An 8,127-nucleotide genomic window follows, 5' to 3' on the forward strand; every position below is an offset into this window, starting at 1 on the left:
GCACACCCGCCCGGACGCCTCCGCCGCCACCGCTCACTCCGGCTTTCACTGCGACAGCGCTCGCGGCCCCGCCTCCCGCCGGGCCACGCCCTCAGGCCACGCCCACCGCGCGCCCCGCGATTTCTCTACAGCCGCCACCCGCGGCCGCGCGGCCAGGCCAACGGCCTCTCGGCTCCGGGTAAGAGGCGTGCGCGCCGAGCGCGGCGCACAGAGGAGACTGCACCCCAGGCCACGCCCCCCTCCGAGGGCTCGAGCCGCGCACACTCCCCCATCCCACCCGCACCAATGGTCCAGCTGCGTGGGGTTGGCGAGGGCGGGGTGGAGAGCGGAGCAAGGTCATTGGCTGCCTCGGAGGGATCCCCGTTGGGCCCCAGTCACCCATTGGTTATTGCCCAGAGTTCGCTGGCCTGGGGACGACCGAGATCCCCCACCGTGCCCGCTCTGCTCCAGATTTTGGTCTCCTCGACCCCCCAAAGGGCTGAAGACAGGACTAGCCTGCAGAGCTCTGTCGGTCTGTCGTTGGGTGACATCTCTCACCCCTCAGTGGCAGCCCAGGATTGTCCTGGGAGGCTGCCCTGGGTGTCCAGAGCTTCCGTCTCGAGCCGCCGGCCTCCGTGGTGCTGCTGCGGCAGGCTGGGCAGTGGAGGTGGCTGAAGCGAAGCCAAACTAGAGGGATGTGGCAGCAGTTCAGTCGGCCAACCCCAGCGGTGTCCTTAGGTGCGCAGACCACTGCTGCGAATCCCTTTCCCTACAACTCACCACGGGCAAGAGAGCGATGCTATCTAATTTGCTAAGAAGCAAAAGAGAAAGGTGGCCCGAGATATACATCACACACTGCACAGTCGCTGACCTACGCGTACCTGAGTGCCTCCAAGTGTGGATGTGCATGCGTGTGCTGCTACGTATAGTCAAAAATCACAGAGACTTGCTGGGGGATTGTGCTTGCACAACAACAATTACACACCCAGGCAGTTCTACCAAACTAGGCACAGACACATCTGCACAGTCGTGCAAATGTTGACGCGTGCTCACACACACTCCCACAGACGCCAGACGAGGGTTCCAGGTCTAACCTCCAGTAGCACATGCCTACCTGCACTGAACTCGTGGTGCTCCCCCTTGGGCTCTGCCTGTGTCTCCCCTTCCTGTTAGACCAAACCCAGGGCAAAGCAACGTGGTGCTGTGTGGGTCTTTCATGCAAAAACACTTTATAGAGACAAATAACAGCAGAGGGAGAGACAAATTAAGAGGTGTAATAGGCAAGAGGGAAAATATCTGCTTTCAGCTGCAATTTAAAATGAAATGCAGTGTTGATGAGACAGAAAATACTGCAGGGAGGCCTTTCCCGACAGAAGCAGCGGCCCAGGCAGGCTCTCACCTCATAAATCTTGCTTCTTCTCCGTGGTCCACCCTGATGGCCGCTGGGATTCAGACATCTGTCTACCTCTGGCCAGGCCTCTGACAACAGGCCTGCTTCTGGTGTTTAAATACCCCTGGCATATAAATTTCTTTCAACTGAAAATGAAAGACAAAAGACTACTGTGGGTAACAGGTGCAAAGATTTTGGTCACTGGAGATGAATAATCCCTCCCAACCCCACAAATATGTTCGTCTTGAATGTAAGATTCCAATTCAAATGTTTCAGTCTCTTGTGAATTTGGTTGGCTGGCATCAGTTTCCTGGGGCCAGCTGTGCATACCAGAGGTAAGCGTGTGACCCACATGGATGCAGGAGTCCAGAGGCCCAGCCTGGCCTCTCCCACCTCTACGATGCCCAAGCTGTTCCCCACTGTGCCCCACCTCAGACTTGTCTTTGACAATCAGGAAGGGACCCAGAATCCCTTGGAGTCATCTTTCCCATTGTCCCACACCAAGTGTAGGGGACCCTCTGCTCAGGCCCCTTGAAGGTAGGGCCCAGGAAGAGAGGAGACGATACACAGCAAGTGTCTGTGCTGGACACTCACTGTGATGTAAGCCAGGATAGAAAGAGGGTGCAGCAGGGGCTGGTGAGATGGCTCAGTGGTCTAAAGCACCTACTTAGAACAAGCTCAGCAAAGCACAGGGACCACGGTTCAATCCCCCAGCACCACATGCCAGCCAGCCCGCCCCCTGGTGGGCTGAGCTGGCCACACACACACACACACACACACACACACACATAAATAAAATTAAAAAAAAAAAAAAGAAAGAGGGTGCAGCAGCACTGGGCCTTTCAAACTTCAGCTCTAGAACCCAGAGCCCATGGCAGTGGCTCCATTTCAAACTGATGGAATTTTGGTGTCACTGGGCACTGTGTGTTGAGTGAGTGAATGAGTGCCCTTCTACAGAAGCACAAACAGGACAGGGAGCAGCAGAAAACTAACATTCTCAGTGCTCTGAACATATACGTATTGCTTCATTTATTTCTCAGCATAATCTTATATGCTAGATGTTATTAATAGCTCCTATTTTATAATAAGAATAAGAAAGCTTAGAGAGATTTGGGATAAGTAAAAAAAAAATCTTGGTATTAGTCAAGATCCTCCAGAATAACAGAACCAATAAAATAGATAGAGCTACATTAGAAAGAGCTTTATGACAGATTGATTCACCTGATTACAGAGGCTGAGCAGGCCCAAAATCTGCTGACTGCAAGCTGAAGACCACACCAGAAGGCCTGAGAACCAAGAGACAATCATATGGGTGTCATGCGGAGGTTGAAGACTCGAGGACAGGAAGTGCCAACATCCACTCAGGTCAAAGGTGGGTGATGGTGCCCCCTACCTACCTGGGTGAGGGGCAGGCCTTTCCTCAGTTGGCCAACTCAGATGCTGTCACAGATGCTTCCAGAAGCCTGGATGCCCAGAGCTTCCACCCCAAGCCGCTGCCATGGTGGTGCTGCTGCGGCAGGCTGGGCAGTGAAGGTGGATAAAGCCAACTTGGCTATGGATCCCTTAGCCCACACAAGGTGACACATAATCATAGAAACTGGATCATTCCTCAGTTTAAGTCAGAAATTGAAATGCAACTGGAAACTCAAACAACTAAACTTCTGTTCTACCAGGTAGTGGCACATTCAATAACCTCGATACTCTGGGAGGATGAGGCAGGAGGATTTCAAGTTTGTGCCCACCCTGACCCTATTTCAAAATAAAAGATAAAAGGGCTGGGAATGTAGCTGAATTTCCAGAAGTTGCTAGGTTGCCAAGCTGGGTTTAAACTTGTGATCTTTCTGCTTCAGCCTCCGGGAGTCCTGAGATTACATGTGTGTACCACAATATCTGACTAGGAAAACATTGGTGAGCAAAACCAGACTCACCAGTCCATTATGGAGCTTATAGTCTCCTGGGAAAGATGAATTTAAACAAATACCCCCAAATAAGCACTTGAACTGAGAAGAGAGTGAGGAAGGAGAGAGATTTTGCTGTAAGAACATGGACAGTGCCTCTGGACCAGGCTTGGGGTGAGTGAGAGTCTGGGATGCCTTTCCCTAAGCAGGAGCAGAATTACCTGGGCAAAGAGAGCCAGCAAGAGCGCCAGGCTGAGGGGACAGCACCCGCAGAGGCCCTGGGGTGAGGACAGAAGGTGCCTGTGTGTCTGGCACAGAGCGAGGGGAAGCATCAATTTTTGGGTTATGGTTGGGGGAGGTGCAGGACAGAGAGTAGAGTGGATTCAATGAACATTCGCTAAGAGCCTCTGCAGCTTCTGTGTGGCAAACAGGACCACAGGATCTGAACCCCATATAAGAAACCCAAACAGCTGTGACTGGCTACAGCTTGCAACTGGGTGCTGATTTGGAGGGAGGCATTTTTAAGAATCCCAGATCTCTAACTCTCCTCAGGGACAGGGTTAGTTGAGACCGGAGCTGGGGCTCCTGCACCACAAGGACAAAGCAGCTGGTGGAGTCTGATCTCAAATGGTCATTAGTCCCATTTAGAATCCAAGAGTAGAGATAAAGCCAAACTCCATCTGGGAGATTAGCATCAGGCAGCTTCCTTAATGGCCACCAGACAAATTTGGCTCAGGGTGGGAGAGACAGGAAGGAGGCAGGAGGGGAGGGGAAGGGAGAAGCCCCCAGGGCAGAGAATACCAGTTAGTGCCCAGTAAAAGACCCTGTGGCTGTCCTGGGCTTGGCCCAGCAGGCTGGGAGAGTCAGTTTTTACCTCACCGTGCTGAGGGCCAATTTCAGCCTCACAGGATGCGGAACAACTGCCCTTAGACTCAAAATCTGAGCATGGAAGTGAATTCAGTTCTCCTTGCCTTTGTCTCGAGCCCATCAGCAGAGCCTCTGCTCAGGGTGCTAGCGCTGGAGGCCTGGTAGCTAGAGCAGAGCTTCTCAGTGGGGCATTTCTGAGTCCAAGAGACATTTGATGATGCCTGGAGATAATTTTGTCTGTCACAATTGGGGGAAGAAGTGCTCCTGACATCTCCTGGATAGCAGTCCGGTGCTAGCAAATATCTTAAACTTCGTAGCACAGTCTCCCACATCAAGAATTTTCCAGGGGCCGGGGAGATAGCTCAGGAGAATAAGAGGCTTGCCTGGAAAGCGCAAGGGCCTGAATTCAATCCCTGGTTCCGCAAAATTTTCCAGCCCCAAACACCAGCAGGGTGATGGCTGAGAAATGGTGGCTCAAAGGCAAAGTTTTAAAATCAGACGGTCCTGGGTTGGAGGCCTGGCTTTGTCCCACATTGGCTGGCTGATTTTAGACAACTTGTCTTACCTCTCTGAGCTTCAGGTTCTCCATCTATCAAAACACAACACCCATGACACTCAGAAAGTTTTGGATTTGAGATTTTTGGACTAGGGCTAATCAACTGGTAAAGTCTATTCAACCATTTCAAATCCAAACAGACTCTGAAGTCAGAAACACTTCTGGCCCCAAGTATTTCAAATAAGGAATAATGCAGGCTGCTGCAACACATGCCTCAGAATGTGGGTGTAAGAATTAATTCTAGTAACTGCAAAAAGGCTGAGGCAAGTGTCACCTTCACCCTGGGTTGGACGCATTCTCCTACCTGTTCCCAAAGCCACGTTCTCAGTCTGTTGGGGAAGGGAAAGCAGAGGGGTTTGAATGAGGACCCTGGGGTTCCAGTGCCAGTTTGGAGTCTCAACTTAAGTCATCTACCAGCAATGGGGCCTTGGGCAGATTTTGCTTTTTTCTTGAAAACCTTTAGTCAGAGCGCAGGGGCCAGTGTTCTGTGTCTTCATCTGCAAAATGGAGATGAGCATAGTGTGACTGAGAAGACTAACAGAGCTACTTAGTGTATGTGTCTTAGTACAGTGTCTGGCGTGCAGTGAGCACTCCTGTGAGCCAACGTGACACAAGACACGGGTGCTGCTGCCACAGAAGTGTTAGGCCCAAAGAAATCAGCAAGCTGGAAAGAGGTGGCTGGCAGCCTGACTCAAAATGCAAGGATGTGACTTTTCTTCATTGCCTTAATCTTTAGCTACAGATAAGATTCCCCACTAGTGGTTTCAAATTTTAGCTCAAGTGAATGTCACATCCTTAAGTATCCTGATAACAGCCAGGGTCTATAGATGGTTCAGACTATTGGTAAAAGGTTAGAAAGACCCCAAGATCCCAAAACAAACTAAGTGGAGACATCTACCTAAGGGGTAATCAGGTTCCTACCTCTCTCAGGTGTAGGCAAACACAGCCCATTTGGTTTGTATAAGAACAGTAACATAAGCAGGCCTCACTATAGAAAGGGGGAAATGGGGACCAGGGAGATGGCTCAGTAGAATAAGCACTTCCCTGGCAAGCACAAGGGTCTGAGTTCAATACCCGGTTCCGCACAAAAAAACAAAAAAGAGGAAGAAGAAAGGGGGAAACAGGCAGAATCTCAGATCCTAGCTGGCTGGCTGCCCATCAAAACCATGATTTGGGGGCTGGGGAGATGGCTCAGTAGAATAAGCGCTTGCCTGGCAAGCGCAAGGGCCTGAGTTCAATCCCTGGTTCCACAAAAAATTAAATTAAAAAAAAAAAAAAAAAAACCCATGATTTGTATTTCCTTCTGGGATAGCTGGGGACTTAAAAGTCATTTTGCTGTGAACCTTAACTCTTCACTTGGGTCTACAGATGCCCAATAGTTAACTAAAAACAAAACAAAGTTTGACTTTTCATTTTGTGTTCTTCGTGGCTGTAACACTTGAGTTAAATAGCTTCTCAGCTCTACATATTGATATGCTATGCATTTAGGGATTGTCTATATAGAAACTGTCAAAACAAATTTGATTAATCCTGAATTTATATAACCTCACCCCTTCAAGATTGAAAACAACAAAATAGGCGATTTCTAGGAACATCAAGTATGCTGGAGACATCTCCAGCAGGGTCCTGAACCTGCTTGTCTTAATCCTGTGATTACCTGGGAACAACACCATTCCCCAGCCACCAAGACTCCAGAACTGAGACAGTGATCGGCTGGATCCTGGCCCACCAGCTAACCTTGCACCACATATCAGAGTGTGTCCTCTTCAGTCAGCGAAGCGAGAGTCCTTTCCTATCTTCTCTCTTTAACTTTTCCACTAAAACGCTTTTTTTTCTGTAAATACGTACATTCATTTTCATTTATACTATTACTAACAGCAAGGACCCACGCCAGCCGGCAACACTGCCTTATTTCCTAGTAGGAAGCAAGAGAGCAACCCTGTGGAAAGGCAGAAACTCCAGGTTTTAGGGAAGCCCTATCTGCAGTCTCCTCTGCCGCTAAAGCCTTCACACTGATTTGCATTTCTGAAGATGCCGTTCCTGTACAGATGATAACAGTTATGCGCCAGTTGTGCTAAGCACTGCTCAGGGAAACCCCTCCTCTCCAGGAGCTTGAGGATAACCACTCCAATGCAGGAATGTGAGAGATAGGTAAACTGAGGCCCACAGAGCCAAAACAACTTGCCCGGAGACACAGAACAGGCGCTGTCCCGCAGTGCTACAGCGTCCCAGTTGAGGTCACTTCTCCCTCAAGAGTGCGCATCCGGGTTCTTTCCCCTGCCTTAGCGTAGCGCCTGGTGTATAACAGGAATTGAATGTTAGCTGTTATTATTTATGGTACTGGCACTTTTTAAAGGGCATGTAAAATAAATATCTTTGAATCTCATAAAAATACATTTCCAAAAGCTTATATCAAGTCCCATAAAAGAAATAAAATAATGTCTTTAAAATGCAACCCTGGCATAATGTAGTCACCTGGTTCCATCTCTAAGCTTAAGGAGTGTGTGTGTGCACGTGCGCCCAGATGTGCCTGTGTGTAATGTCTGTGAGCTGGGGCTCCTGATTCTACACAGGCATCACCATGCCTGCCCCTTCCCGGTCAGCCTGGTGAGAAGGGCCCAAGGCCTTGGGCAGCTGTTGCTGGCAAGGACCACCAGGAGCAAAGGCTCACGGGAAGTTCCCCAAACTTCTCTCTGATGCCATTGCTGTTTTTCTAGAACCAGAAAAATAAGCCAGATGGGCAGAAGAGTTTTGTGATTATACCTTTACTCCCCATAGACCTGCACTGGAACCTAAATCTTGCTTCTTAGTGACCTCAGTATCCGGACAAGTCATTGTACCTGTTTAGGCCTCAGTTTCCTTTGCTATGAAACAGCAAAGATTATAGTACTAGACTGAGGGTGTGTTATATTCAGGATACTTAAAAGCAGTAAAGAAGAGCAAGCTTAGCATTTGAGGGAGATAAATGAAAAAGAAGAAATATTAGGGTTTGAAGAAGAAGTGTCATCGGTTATATTATTTGTTCTTAAGTCTCAGATCTGCCAGGGGGTTTGTTCTGGTGCAAAGGGGCTCATAGGACCTAAATGAGACAACCAATGGGTAAGCACTTTGGAGGTGAGAACGCAAAAGAGATATTTGTTATAGCTATGGTTCCTTTTGAGAAAGAATTTTCCACATTCCTACAGATAATTATAATATCTCAGCCACAATGTAAAATATGTTTTATGCATCTTAATATTTTAAAATTTTATTTTATTTATTTTTTTTAATTTATTTATTTATTTATGTGGGGGGGCAGCTCAGCCCACCAGGGGGCGGGGCTGGCTGGCATGTGGTGCTGGGGGATTGAACCGCAGTCCCTGTGCTTTGCTAAGCTTGTTCTAAGTAGGTGTTTTAGACCACTGAGCCATCTCACCAACCCTTTTTTTTAAAATTTT

This window comes from Octodon degus, unplaced genomic scaffold, assembly GCF_000260255.1.
Source record: "Octodon degus isolate 3935 unplaced genomic scaffold, OctDeg1.0 scaffold00092, whole genome shotgun sequence".
NCBI lineage: Eukaryota > Metazoa > Chordata > Mammalia > Rodentia > Octodontidae > Octodon > Octodon degus.